Here is a 15,026-nt window from a genome sequence, read left to right as displayed (position 1 = left end):
ATGAGGTTACAGACCTCTTCATGGTCTTGTCAGGGTATAGACAACATCAAGGTCATTGTGAAAATCAAAGAAGCAGCAGCTCCCTGAGATAGACTGCCTTGTCTATTCCAGATTTATCCTTGCTGTCTTCTTCCTCCTCTGTATCACATGAGATTCATAATAGTACTCCAACTGTGGAGTCCCTGGCACTTCCACGCAATTCCTGTGTGCTGGACACCCAGATTCCAAATAACCTAGTAGGGGCTCACATTCTGTTTTCTCAGCTCTCACATGTGATAAGCATTCTCAACAATGTGATGAGTGCTGCAGTTAATGTAGTTCACCCAGAGGTGTGTTTGCAGTCCAAGTGTGTTCCTGGCAATTCCTTGTGTGGAACAGACTGACAGTTCCTGAAGCATGGCTAGTGATGATGTGTCTGAAGGGGCTTAAAAAGAGAGAATGGGGGTTAATGGAGTGTGGCACGGCGGTGTGGGGAAAGGGGGTGCCCAGGCAGGCAGGCCCTTGTCCAGGCACCTCTTTCCCCTGAGGGACCACACACATACAGGCATGGTATAGAATAGAGTTTATTTAGGGTAGAGGTTGGAAGTTAGCGGTATAGTGGAAGTAGAGAAAGGCAGAGAGAGAGAGAGAGAGAGAGAGAGAGAGAGAGAGAGAGAGAGAGAGAGAGAGTGTAGTGGAGGCCGGCCATGATCACGTGGAGAGAGCAGGGAGGGGAGGAGAGCCCAAGGGGCAGAGAGGTGAGAGTGGGATGGAAAAGAGCGAAGAGAGAGAGAGAGAGAGAGAGGGAGGAGGGGCAAGTAGCTCCTTTTATAGTGGGCCAGATCTATGGGGCGGGGAATACCTGGCTATTGTGGGGTGAAGCTTAGACATAATACCAACAGTGTCCATATATCCAGATAGGAGCTACCTCTTCCCCAAGTGTTCTTGCTTGTTCCAGTCACAACAGACCTGTAGAAACTTGCAGGCTGTTCCATTATTCACAGCTCTCTTGATTTTTGCCTGTAATCTTCTCTGATTTCTACCTCCCATCAGTTTACTATGTAGTTTTATTCCATGACACCTCCCCCTTTCCCCTTGGATCTGGAAGGTTTTTCCCACTTTTATCTCCCCCTCCCCTGTGTGTGTGTGTGTGTGTGTGTGTGTGTGTGTCCTTGCACATGCAGGTGCCATCTCTTATATCTAGGTGCCACCCACCTTGTTTTATAAGACACTTGTCACATGAGATAGGCTGGCTGTCCAGTGAGACCTGGTGATCCAGCTGTCTCCACTCCCCTGTACAAGGATAAGTGCCTGCTACCAAGCCTGCCATTTTCTTGTGGATACTGGGAATCGAACGCAAATCATCATATTTGCAATCAAGCACTTTACTGGCAGAGTTCTCTTCCCAAGCCCATATGGATCTTTCTTCTGAGGCTCTTTCGTACTGTTCTGTTTGACTCCACTGTGAACAAGATTTGCTGCACACCTCTGAGCCATGGAGGCAGAAAAGCAAACTGTGTTGTGCAAATCCCTGCTGGAGCAAAGGCGCAGGCAGCAGGAGGTGCCCTCTCCGGGCCTCTCCCAGCAGCTCTGGTCACCCTGAGGATGCTGCTCACATTCTTGGGCTGTGGATTGCCATTGATCCTCTCCCGGAGGAGTCTGGCAGTTCTATTTGGCTATGAAAAAGAGCCTGCCATGTTGATGAATTATTTAAACCTTAGCAGCACCCAATTATGCAAATCCGATTATCTGTTTAAGGGCAGCTTGGCTTGGAACAGCTTGTAGTTGTGATACTTATTATTATTATTATTTTGGCTGAAAACCTGGCAAATTCAGTTGAAAACGGAAGAGTTTAATTTCACCCGAGGCCTGCTTAGCCTAGAGCTTCATCCTTGATGGGGGTGGGAGGCCACCTTGGTCTGCCTGGCAATGCTTTCGGGGCTTTGTTATTTTCACACAGCTGAGGCTTGGGAGGCACCTCTGACCTGGTGCTTCCATTGCTTCCTCTTGTAAGGTAGGAAGCCAAAGCTGCCCATATTACGTGAAGGATTCCGGTAGACTGAGGACTAATATCCTTGCTGTAAATCTACACTAGTCTCCCCTCATTCTCACTGCCTCTGTGCTATGAGAGAGGCAGGTGGGCAGCAAGGCTCCGGAATTGACACATGGGTATTCATTCATCTTATAAGACTCTAGTGAGCCTTAGCTTACCGGGAACCCCTCTGAGTGAACAACAAGGAGTTGGTAATTGATGCAAAAAGCAAGAGGAAGTTATTGTTCCAACATGTTGGGCTTGCCCTGTACATAGAAAGAGAGAGAACCACCCCATGCAGCCTGTCCAGTGAGCCTTTATATAGTTCTCAAGGCAGCAGCCATTAGGTACAATGTGATTGGCAGAACAATGTGACTATTAAACTGACTGGTCTTTAGGGAATGAGGTAGGTGGCAGAATGTGTCTATGAGCTCTGTGCCTCCCCTACCTGCAGGTGCCTGGTGGTGGGTCCCTCTTCCCTGTGGTCTGAGGAATGTAGTTAGCCCTTCCCCTCCAGAGGGGACCGCCTTTATGAACTTTCTCTTTCAGGAGGGGAGGGGTCTGCTGTAATTTTCCAAAGTTTCTGAGGTGACCTCTTCGATCTAAATCTGCTGTGGCTTAAGAAGTGAATAAAGGCTTCATAGAAAACACAGAACAATTAAGACCCTTTAATTTGCCCACAAGAAACCCAACCAATCCCAGATTTGCTCTAAGAAACTGGCTCAGGTCCTTTTCTGAGCCTCATATACAACTGTCCTAGAGAACAGTGGAGGAGCTGTTTTGACCTAAATTATGTTTGTGAACTTTTCTAGTTTCAGCAATCTGAGAATTGATTTTTAGACTAAGTAGGATACTGGGGCCTGTACAATGTACAATGGCTCAAGGTGGGGTACTTGGAAGGGCTTCATGGCTGGTTGTATACTGTTGCCATGTCCATGATATTATTTTTTGTTTGTTTGTTTGTTTGTTTGTTTGTTTGTTTGTTTTTGAGGCAGGGTATATGTAGCCCAAGCTGGCTTCAAAGGGACTATGTAACGAGAACAACCTTGAAGTTGACCCAAGAGGAAAGTACTGTACTGACCCTTCTTGCTGTGACCCCAGATAAACTGGGATCTGTTTTCTGTGCTTGGACCCTTCATTCTGTCATTTCCTAATGGGTGCTTCTCATCCTGGACTTCCCTCTTCCTCTAGCTTTTTATGACTGCCCCGCTGACCCCACTTAAGTCAGACAGAAATAGCTCTTCTGTCCCACCCTTGAGCCAGTCTGTGGTCTGCTCAGTCAAGTCTCTTTGATTATTGTATTAAATAGGCCACAGAGCAAACATCCAAGGAGACAGAGCACCACAAAAAGCCTTTCGCTGGGAGTGTGTGAAAGGTCTTTAGAGTGGCAGCTAGGGTCTGATTGTCCAGACAGCAGAAGTAGCAGCAGCAACTGCTGCTGCAAGAAGATTGCAGATCTCAGTCTTACAATAGCAAGGAGCTGGTTTCTGCTGAGACTCATTTTCTTTGGAAGAGGGCTTCAAGCTTCAGGAAAGGGTTGCAGAGTTAGCTAGACTTTGACTTCCATGTAAAACCTGTTCAGAGAATATTGCTGGCTGCACACGGACTTTTGACCAATAGAAACAGAAGCAGTAGGTGTATAGTGTCTTAAGCAGCTAAAGGTAAATAAAGCTTTTTATAGGCTTACCCACTAAACTGTAAAGTACATAAGGTCATTTTTTTTTACCTTAGGGGGAAAATACTAATAACTCCTTAGCAAAGATTAAGGCCTTCCATTGCCCAGGCTTTGCTGATTGGTCAGACTCATCACTTACTGCTCTGTCCATATCTGCTATGGTTAGCTCTCTTTGATTACTTTGAAAGGCAGTCTTTCTTATTGCACCTTTGTTTATGCCCTATAGGTTCTAGAATATTCTCCTTCCTCAGATGACTTTTTTTTTTTTTCATCATCATTTCTCCTTGAAAACTTTGTCTAGATTGGGAATAGTCCTATCTCAGCTGATAGCACACCAGACTGCCCGTTCAATAACCTTCTTCTTAACTGGTTTGTAAGTACAATTTTCTCTATTTTCCACACAATGCTGTGATTTTTGATGGCAGGTGCCACATCTAGTATATGTCCATAGTCTTTGGAGCTAATACAGTGTTGGAACCATGCAGGTGTTATGTGAGTATAAATGACTGGAGTTAAGAGGTTCAGCTTTTAGGAAATAACTTTTGGTGACTTAGGTAGAAAGTGGATGGGTGGGACAGAAAAGATAGAAAGTCAGAAAGAATTTCTAGCAGTCCAGTCAAGGAATGATGGGTGAAAAGTGTGGTGTCAGGAAGCCTGGAACTCATTGCAGATGTGAAAATTCTAACAATGAATGAAAAATACTGATAAAAAGGGCATGTGGCTCTCAGACTCTGGTACTGACTTTCAACCCATTAAACACTTATGGAAGCATGATTATCTAATCACCTTCAAATACACCCAGAACCCAAATTGGAAATGTGGTGAATAAAGAATCAGAGAGGCTTACCCACTAACTGTAAAACACATAAAGTAATTAATTTTCCCTTGACCTTTGGAAAAGCTGGGACAATTTGAAGAAAAATATGACACAGAGACCTTGGGAATGTAACTACTGGTAGATGAAACACCCATTTTTTTTTTTCTGCAGGAAGATCTCCAAAGTACTGCTCCATCCAGCCTGCTTTACTTATGCTGTCTCTCATCTCTATCCATCTAGGATGCCCTATTCAGAAACAGTGATTATCAACAAAGACAGAAAGTATGCGTATGCACACCACAAAGGCATTTTCCATTGTAAAATTCAAGTATTGCAAATGAGAAGTTGTTGACCAAAGAAAGAACATGTGCTGATTGACAGTGTCATTGCTTGGTGGCAAGTGTCCCACATGCTTTACCTGCTCCAAGAATTAGAGAACCAGTCACCAGTGTAGGGACATAGAGGCATGAAGATGCAGAAATTCAAGCTACATTGTAAGTTTGCAGCTGGCCAGGGTGACTAATGACTCAAAAACAAAGCAAAACAAAACAAAAGAAAACAAAACAAGACAAGACAAGACAACTCAAAAGAAGACAAGACAAGAACAAAAACAACCAATTAGAAGCTCTGGTCTCTCTCTGGGGCAATATGATTGTTTAAGTGACCCCTAAGAACTCATAAATTTGAATATTGTTAAGAAGGGAGTGGCATTCTTTGCAAGGATTAGGAAGTGTGGCCATGTTGGAGAAAGTGTGCCATTGGGGCTTCATACTGAGGTTTCAAATAACCCATTCCATGCCTGTGCAACTGAATATAGAACTCTCAGTTTTTCCTCCAGCAATATGTTTACTTCTATAATGTTCTGTTTTTCACCATCAGGACAAAACCTCTGAAACTGCAAGATAGCCCCAATTAAATGGTGTCTATTCATAGCAGTAGACCACCAAGACAGGCAGTACATGAGTTTTATTTTGTACTTTTAGAGATTTAGAGAGTCTGACTTTTTTGATGAAAGGAGAAACAGAATAGACATTGTGGGTAGATGGGGAGAGACGACTGAACAAGAGTGGGAAGTGGAGATAGGAATGGGAGGGATCAGGGGTGGGGAGGGGAAGATATAAAAATATATGAGAAAAAAATCTTGAAGAAAAAAAATCCTCTTTTGCTTTGATTATTATTGTTACATAGAAGAAGGAAGGAGAAGGCCCTGGTCCTGGAAAGGCTTGATACAGCAATGTAGGGGATTACCAGGACAGAGAAGTGGGAGGGGGTTGATTGGGGAATGGGTAGAGGGAAGATGGCTTATGGGACTTATGGGGAGGGGGGAACCAGGAAAGGTGAAATCATTTGGAATGTAAACAAAGAATGTAGAAAATAAAAACAAAACAAAACAAAAAAAAAAACTTTGGCTTAACAACAACAACAAGAATTGTATGTATGTATAAATAAAAAATACAACCTGCTGAGACTGCTTTTGCTTTTTGTTTGTATATAGTTTCTGGACAGCCTTTGTAGCTGTGTAATAGGGGTCTGATCCCTAGGGGAAAAAAAAGCCTTGGAAGAGGTAGAGAGGAGACAAGTAGGAGAGAGAAAGAGGTAAGTTTTAATTAAGTATGTATCAATTATTGTTATAAAGTTTTAAAAGGGCTGTAAATATTAAAGAGAGAGCATGGGAGGTAGATAGGAGGAGTTTAATGAAGGAAAAGGAAAGAGAAAATGATTCCATTATATTATAATCTCAAAAGATTGAAAAAATGACCAAGAGATCTATTATGGAGGTAGAATCTAGGAAAAACATTAGTAACTTATGTTTTATCCTAGGTATACATTACAAATACATGTTTGGGTCTCTGGGCTATTTGGTCTCTGAATCCTGGCCTCTGGGCAGTGTCAGGGATGGGCTTTCTCTCATGCCATTGGTCTCAAGCTGGACCAGTCATTGTTTGGTTACTTCTACAATTGCTGTGCTACCTTTGGCCTAGCACGTCTTGTAGGCATGAAGAATTATAGGTTAGAGATTTTGGGTTTGGGTTGATGTTTTATTCCTTCACAGGAAGTCTTGCCTAGTTACAGGAGGTGGCCATTTCAGGCTCTGTATCTTCCATTGCTATGAGTCTTACTAGGGTCATCCTCATCCATTGCTGGGAGTTTACATGGCCACAGCTTGTCCCAGAGATACCACTCCGATTCCCGTATTCCAGTTGCCTCTCTCAGGATCATCCTCCCCACACTTGATGCCTCCTGTTCCCATCCTCACCTCCCTACCCTTTTTCAGTCTTCTCTATCCATCTCCCCTCAATGTCTACTCTGTTTTGCCTTTTCAATGAGATTCATATGCTGTCTTCACCTCCTCCTTGCGCCCTCTTTGTAACTTAGCTTCTTTGATTCTATGGATTGTAGCATGGTTATCCTTTACTTTCTGGCTAATAGCTACATATAAGTGATTGGATACCATATTAATGTTTCTGGGTCTGGGTCCTTAGTCAGGATAATCTTTTCTAATTTCATCCGTTTGCCAGCAAATTTTATGATGTCGTTGTTTGTAATAGCTAAGTAATTCTACACTGCGTAAGTTTATCACATTTTCTTTATCCATTCTTCAGTTGACAGACATTAAAGTTGTCTCTATTTTCTCTTTATTATAATTAAAGCTGCCACTATAGAACCAAACAGAAAAAGAAAAAAATTAAGTCTATGAAATGATTCCTAATGATATTCTGATATATTCATAAATTGGCACCTCACATAGTTTTCATCAGAAAGGCTTCACCCAATAACTGATGGGAACAGATGCAGAGACCCAACAACCAGAATATTAGGTAGAGCTTAGGGAATCCCGTGAGAGACGGTGAAGAAAGATTGTAGGAGCTAGAGGGGACAAGAACACCACAAGAAAATCCACAGAATCAACTACCCAAGCTCATAGGGGCTTCCAGAGACTGAACCAACCAAGGAGCCTCCTTGGGACTTACCTAGGCCCTCCAGACATATGTTTCAATTGTATAGCCTGATCTGCATGTGGAACTCCTAACAGTGTTAACAGTCACTGTCTCTGACTCTGCCTGCCTTTGAGACCCTTTCCCTCTCCTGGGTTGCCTTGCCTAGCTTTAATAGAAGAGGGGATGCCTAGTCTAGTCTTATTGTATCATGATATGCCATGGCTGGTTGATAACCATGAAGACTGCCCCCCCTTTTTTTAAGGGAAACAGAGGAATGGAACAGGGGTGTTGGGCAGGCAGAGAGGGGACGAGGTAGGTAGAGACTAGGAGGAGAAGATGAAAGGAAAACTACTGTTGGGATGCAAAATAATAAAAGATAATAATAGAAAACGTAGTCTGAGGTTATGGAGAGGAATTAGTGGCAAAGAATGCTTGCTGTGCAAACATGAGAATCTAAATTCAGATTTCCAGAATTCATATGAAAGCTAGGCATGGCCATGCACGTCTGTAATCTCAGCTATCAATTCTGAGGGAGGAAACAAAGATCACTGCAACTTGTTGATCTCCATCTTAGCTGGGGAAAAAAAAGTGAGTTACAGATTCGGTGAGAATTACTGTTGCAAGGAAATGATAAAGGGAAGCACATGACCTGTTCCTCCAGCCTCTGAATCTGTATGCATAGGCACACACACACACACACACACCGATACACGGATACACAATTTTCTTGAAAAGAGAATAAATAAACCAAAGGAAACAAGTTGGGCTAAGGGGAAGGGGGAGGGGGCGCTGCATGGAACAAGGAATTTCAATTACTCTCTAGTCATGACTGAATCAAAACAAACTATAATTATAGACTGTGTAGAAAGAACAGTGTAACTGTACGAATACAGCTTACCAATACAGATGGAATATTGGCAAAGATATAACTAAAGAAATTTTCATAGCATTTAATAATTTTCTTATCAGCTAAGATAGAGAAAAAATATAAAATAGGCATTCAACTTGAGTAGAAAGAAAAAAATCTATACAACTGACTCAAAGGAGAAAACACACAATAATTAAGATAAGAAATTAATAATTAACAGAGCAAAAAGTAGGGGGATTGCAAATAAATGCACTATTATAATTTTCTAAGGAAATTAATACAAAAATTTTTGGCCATCCGAAGAATTAGAAATACCCCTTACTTCAGAAATTTGACACCGGATAACGTAAAAGGATTCTAAGCATAGGTACATTGGGAATTAAGGTAAAGAACTGTGAAATCTTACTGTTCATAAGTTTGAATACCCAGATAAACAGAATGAATTGTATAAAAAGGACACAAGGGAATCAAAGTCAATATATTACAGGGATTCAATAGTTGAAGGACAATTTTAAATAGCTAAATCAATAAAACAAACCTAGGTCACCAACAAGAGAGGAGCAAAGAAAGAAAATATGGCATACATTTATAATGAAACATTTTTAAGCCAGAAGGAAGAATGAAGCTCTATAGTTTGCAAGAAAATCAATGTAACTGAAATGTTCATATTAATCTAGTCTCATAAAGACTAAATAATATGAAGTAGTTATAAAATACCTGGAAAAACAAAGTTGGTTAAAGTAAGGGAGCAACATTTATAAGGAGTACAAGAGGTTATGGTTAAGGATGTGTTTAATTTATAATGTGGAGTGGTATGGAAATATTTTAGAAATATATTTAGGTGAACGTGACACAGTGTATCCATAAAAATGTGAAAAGAGTTCTCAGACAATTGCCTTAAAATTGGTAAGTCGATCATATATAAATGCTAGGTAATTTTTTTCTAAATTTTCATAAAGCAAATTATCTTTGAAAACATTTTCAGTGCATAAAAAGTAAGGAAAGCAAAACTAAAAGAAGTCCATGTAGCAATTTCTACATAAGTTAGAGAGAAAAATCCATGGTATAGAGTTTCTGTATCTAGCTAAGTATACAATTAACAGGAACATTTCTTGGGAATGGGGTGTTCTTGACCTATGATAGGAGTAACATGTCACATGTGTGTAGAAGAGTGGTCACTCAAGAATTAATGCTGGGATGTATAAATGTTCTAAGCACACACACACATACACACACACACACACACACACACACACACTTATCACAATCTCCTATATGTTACTAAATTAAAGGTACATGAAAGGAAAAATCTAAAAGAAAAAGCATGTTAAGATTTAAAAACAATGTTTTTTTTTCCGAAAATAATTCTGAGAATTGAAATAGTTGTTGGTTTTTGTAAAAAAAAAAAAAAAAAAAAAAGATATGTGTTCATCTAATTGCAGAGCTGACAATTGTTTTCTAGGTAGTGAAATAAAACTCAGAAGAAAACAATAATAAGACTTGGTGAAATGATTAAAGCAAATACAATCGCTAAATAAAAGTAACATTCTTCAAAATTCAATAACCATACCTAACAGGTAAATATAAACAAGCATTTTACACAAACACACACACACACACACACACACAAACACAGTCACACACACATGATGCTGGTTAGCTGGAGCTAAGAAATTAGCGATGATTAAGAGGAGACCAGCATCACTGAGATGAAATCTTCTTGGAAATATTTTCTGAGAGCACAGGGAGTGTGTTCCAGAGATAGCCACAGTTGTATTTTGTGCTGTGGCTGGACTTGGTACTGTGTAAGAGTCACCCAGATGGTACTGGTTTTGAAGGCATGAAGGAGTCATGAAGAGCAGCTGAAGCTCTTGGCACAGTGAGAGGCCACAGAAGGCCATTGGTGAAGGTGCGGCCTCAGTTGCAATTGATGGCCCAGGACTTGAAGGGGTCATGCATAGGAGCAGAGGCTTGTCACCCTCATGAGAGCCTATGAAAGTCTATTGGTGAAGACTAATTACAGTGGAAGATAGCAGCGTTTTGGAGATGCCAGTACCATGCGATGACCACCAAGAACAGCAGCAGCAGTGGAGTACAGGCAGCTGGATAGAAGACAAGCTGTGTGCTACAAAGGGCAGAGCTGAAGAAGTGACCCAAGACCTTGGAGGAACCCAGAAGATCGTGAGTTGGATCCCAGACATTGAACCATTGGAGTTTGAGTTTTGCTTTTGGTTGTGACTGTGCCCTGATATGATTTCTTCTTGAAGGAAGAAAGTATTTTAGTGGAGCCCACAGTTGAGAGACTTTGAATTTTTAAGACTTTGAATTTTAAAGATATTGGACATTTTAAGGTGATTGAACTTTTAATATGTAAAGACTGTGGGACTTTTAAAGTAATTTAGATCTTGGGGATGAATAGAAAGTAGGGGTTGAGGCTTAATAGTGATGTGTTTGTGTGTCAAGTTGACAAGGGGTCAATTGTACTGTCTAGTTTTGTGTGTCAACTTGACACAGGCTGGAGTTATCACAGAGAAAGGAGCTTCAGTTGGGAAAGTGCCTCCATGAGATCCAGCTGTGGGGCATTTTCTCAATTAGTGATTAAGTGGGGAGGGCCCCATGTGGGTGGTACCACCTTTGGGCTGGTGCTCTTAGGTTCTATAAGAGAGCAGGCTGAGTAAGCTAGAGGAAGCAAGCCAGTAAGAAAGATACCTCCATGGCCTCTGCATCAGCTCCTATTTCCTGACCTGCTTGAGTTCCAGTCCTGTTTTCCTTTAGTGATGAACTGCAACATGGAAGTGTGAGCTCAATAAACCCTTTCCTCCCCCCACAAAACAAAACAAAACAAACAAAACAAAAGTCTGAACATGCAGTTCAGTCACCTCCTTCAGTGCCTAACAATCTTCTCATCAGCACCTGCAGATGAATTCCTTACAGGACTGAAGTGTGCATCCTGTGGGAAGTCCCATGCCCCCCCAAAGCAAGAGATGTGATTATTTTCAAACTCTCTCTTCTCCTAGCTCTCTTCAGTTCCTCTCCCACGACTATGCTTTCCTTTTTGTTCTCTTTCTTTCTTTCTTTCTTTCTTTCTTTCTTTCTTTCTTTCTTTCTTTCTTTCTTTCTTTCTTTCTTTCTTTTTTTTAGAGAGCAGACATATTCACAATGTCTAAAAAAAATGATGCAGCATTGTAGGGGATTATCAGAACAGAGAAATGGGAGGGGGGTGGTTGGGGAATGGGTGGAGACAACTATGCTTTCTAAAGACACAAGAGAAATCTCTCTTTTCTCTCTCATAATGATTCACCATTAGCTCACCTCTTTCCCCAAAATGTACTCAAATGGTGGTCATTCCCTTACCAAGGGGAATGTAGGCCATGGATTAAGAGGGGAGGGAGGGAATTTTTTCTCCATCTTGTTAGGTTGATATACCATATACAGCCTAACTATATATAGTGTCATTTACTCTTTTCACTAATATTAAAATGACTTAATATCACTACCAGTTTTCTAAATTAGTTATTTTAAAAAATTAATACATTTAAATTTACTTTGTGTACACAAGTGTGAGGGTGTCAGATTCCCTGGAACTAGATTTGTAGGTAGTTGTGACCAGCAATGTCTGTGCTGGGAATTGAACTGGGTCCTCAGAAAGAATATCCACTTCTCTTAACCATCAAACCATCTCTTCAGGCCCTAACTTAATTCTTATATTGGAAGAAGAGGTGATAATCTACTTATTAAGAATAGCTTTTACTAAAAATAAGTACATTTCATTCATTTCTTTAACCTCTGCATTCTCTCTACATGAATCTAAATGGCTGAGGCTTTCTTTAGGAAGGAAAGCTAGTGGTCCCTGAAACCTACGCAAGCAGTAGGCTCAGGAATGTGTCTGTGCTATTTCATAGGGGCTTCAGATCCCTTTTGGAACAAAATGAGTGTATAAATATGTTAGAAAGCTACATGAGTTCATGTAGCTTTAATGAGCATTTGGGCAGCCTCCTAGCTATAGGAGAAGAAAAGAAAACCAAGGCAAGGGAGCATTGCTGGGTGCTCTTTAGTGGGGAATGGTACTTTTGAACTCAGCCTTGGGCTAGTTGTGAAATCATTTTAAGATGCGCATTCCAGGCCTAGATAGCCTTGGTACATCATACCTGTTTCATCAATGAAGTGCAGGAAAGTAAGAAGAGGTCTAATCATGTATTATGACTGGTCTTTCATATGCTCCGGCTAAGCTCACCATGCTCTCTGTGACTCTCTCCTTACCTGTCTATATGACCACACACTCATGGCCCACTTCTCCTGTATTTGCTGACCCTATGATTCTTCTAACATTGATAGGAATTGTCTTGTGAGGCCACTTCATGTGATATACAGAACAGAGTAGATAGTACAGGAATATTAGCAAGAGTTGAATTTTTGTAGTTCAATTTTTAAAAATAGTTTTTTATGAAATTATCACTGTCTTGAATAGTATCTCCCAAACACCTTTCTACTTAGTATCTCAAGAATGTGATCTTATTGAGAAACAAGGTCTTTCCAGGTATGATTAGTTAAGATGAGGGTCTATTGGATTGGGGTGGATTCTTATATCCAGTGATAGATATCCTTGAAGGAAAAGAACACATAGGCCTACACTGGAGAAGGCCTCTGGGAAGACAAGGACAGAGATTCCATTGAGGAAACCAAAGTCAGGATACAGTATTTGCTAAAATCCACAAAAATACAGGAATATAAAGGAAAGAATCTCTTCTAGAACTTTCAGAGGGAGAGTGGCCCTTCCAGCCTTTATATGTTAGACATGGCCTTTCAGACATGAGAAAGAACAAATTTCTATTATTTCAGCTCACCAAATTTCAGGCAATTTGTTGTGGTAGCTGTGTCCTAGGCACCTAATACATCACTTCTCTTTGCCCTATTGATTCAAACACTCGTCCTACAAGAGCTAGATGAGGCTTAAAGTTAGACAGCTTAGAGACTGGAGAAGAAGCAGAAATTGTGTGTGTGTGTGTGTGTGCGCGCGTGCAATGTGAGTAGATTATAGTTAAGGAAAAATGCTGGGTTTGTGTTCTGAGAGAGGCATGACTGGCCTCAAGGTATTCTTGGAGGTGAGTGTGACAGTGTCCTATATCACTAGAGCAGAGGCAGGGGCTCCAGTTGAAGACTATGGATTTGGAGCGTCACGTGTGTCCTTGATAAACTGCTATTTAGCCATCTGAGACTAGGCAAAGACAACATTCACTAGCTTCCAGATTTTTTTTCTCAGCTGTATCAAGGACAGTATTGCTTATTTCTTCTGTCATTGATGATTCTGTGCTGAGACCACATGTGAAATGAAGCAGAAAACATCAAATAAATAGTCTAGGACAAAGCCTGCTTCCTCTTCTGAGGCAGTAGAGATGCCACATTGGGGGTTCTGTACACAAAAACTTTCACTGCAGTCGACTTGGAGTTGATAGGAAACTACTGCTTGTAATCTACATGTGGACATAGAGCTCAGTGGTTAGGATTTCATGTTCTGTAGTTGATGATCCTTCTGAACACTGACTTGCGCTTCTGCAATATAAACTTGTTAACTATGAAGTTTGCCACAGAATGCTTGTACGTTAGAAAGTACTTTGTACTTTCTCTACACTTTTCAAGTACATATGAATATATAATATATAAAAAGATTTAAAATCATTTGTTTATATGTTTATGTGGCTGCGTGTGTTATATATACCAATGGGTTATATACACTATGAGCACACAGGTACCTATCGAGGGCAGAAACGATCACTGGATCCCCTGAAACAAATTGACAGGTGGTTGTGAGATCCCAGGTTTTCTGTAAGATCAGTGAGTGATCCTAACCACTGAGCCATTTCTGAAGTGTAATAGATTTGAGGACAGACTTTGTTGGGCAGGTGGCTGCCTTCTTTGAGTGTCTACTATATGATAAAAATGGTCTTCCTTTTTCTTTTAGCTATTTGAGAGCACTTCATCTTTGTACCTTGGGCACGGGAAGGAACTTCAGTTATCTTAAGACCTGCTTGGGAAAGTAGTTCATGGAAGGAGCAGTGCAGAAAAGCTTCTAGCCAATCATCTGAGAGATTCCCAGTGACCTGCAGAGGTGCTAGGACAAGTTCTGGGTCCTGACTCCCACTCACAGATTTCTACTGTAGCTGCCTATTTTCTGAAGTATTCTCCTTGTTTTCTGTCCAAGTCCTCCACATGGCAGGAGATTCTGTTTACTTACCCTGTATGTCTCTTTACCTTCCTCCCACTGCTCACTGTGCTTGAACGCCTTTCTGTATAATCCAGGATGTTAACTGAACTGTCCCTTAGTAGTTGACATTCCCCCTTATCTCACAAGTACATTGAATGAGTAAATAAATCATGGAACCTTAGAAGTAGAGAAGAAAGATCAGCTGAGTCAACCTTCTCATTATTTACTAATAACAAGGAATCTTAATGGGTGGCGATGTAAACATGAAATCTTTAATTTCCCCTTATTACTGCTGCCAGCTGTGCCTGCTGCTCCTGTGTCCCTGAATGGAAGGCTTTCTTCTTCACAGCCTGGAGATGCCGGCACTGTCAGCTACTTTTGGTATTGAGGGAGCTGTCATTTAAGTATCAACAATGATGTTTGTTTAGTACTAAACCTTCCAACTTCTATTAGTGTTAAAATTCCCCTTGTTTCACAGAATATAGAGACTTGAGTGGCTGATGTGCAGCCTGGA

Source organism: Apodemus sylvaticus, chromosome 3 (genome assembly GCF_947179515.1).
Source record: "Apodemus sylvaticus chromosome 3, mApoSyl1.1, whole genome shotgun sequence".
NCBI lineage: Eukaryota > Metazoa > Chordata > Mammalia > Rodentia > Muridae > Apodemus > Apodemus sylvaticus.
This window is presented reverse-complemented; position numbering follows the sequence as displayed.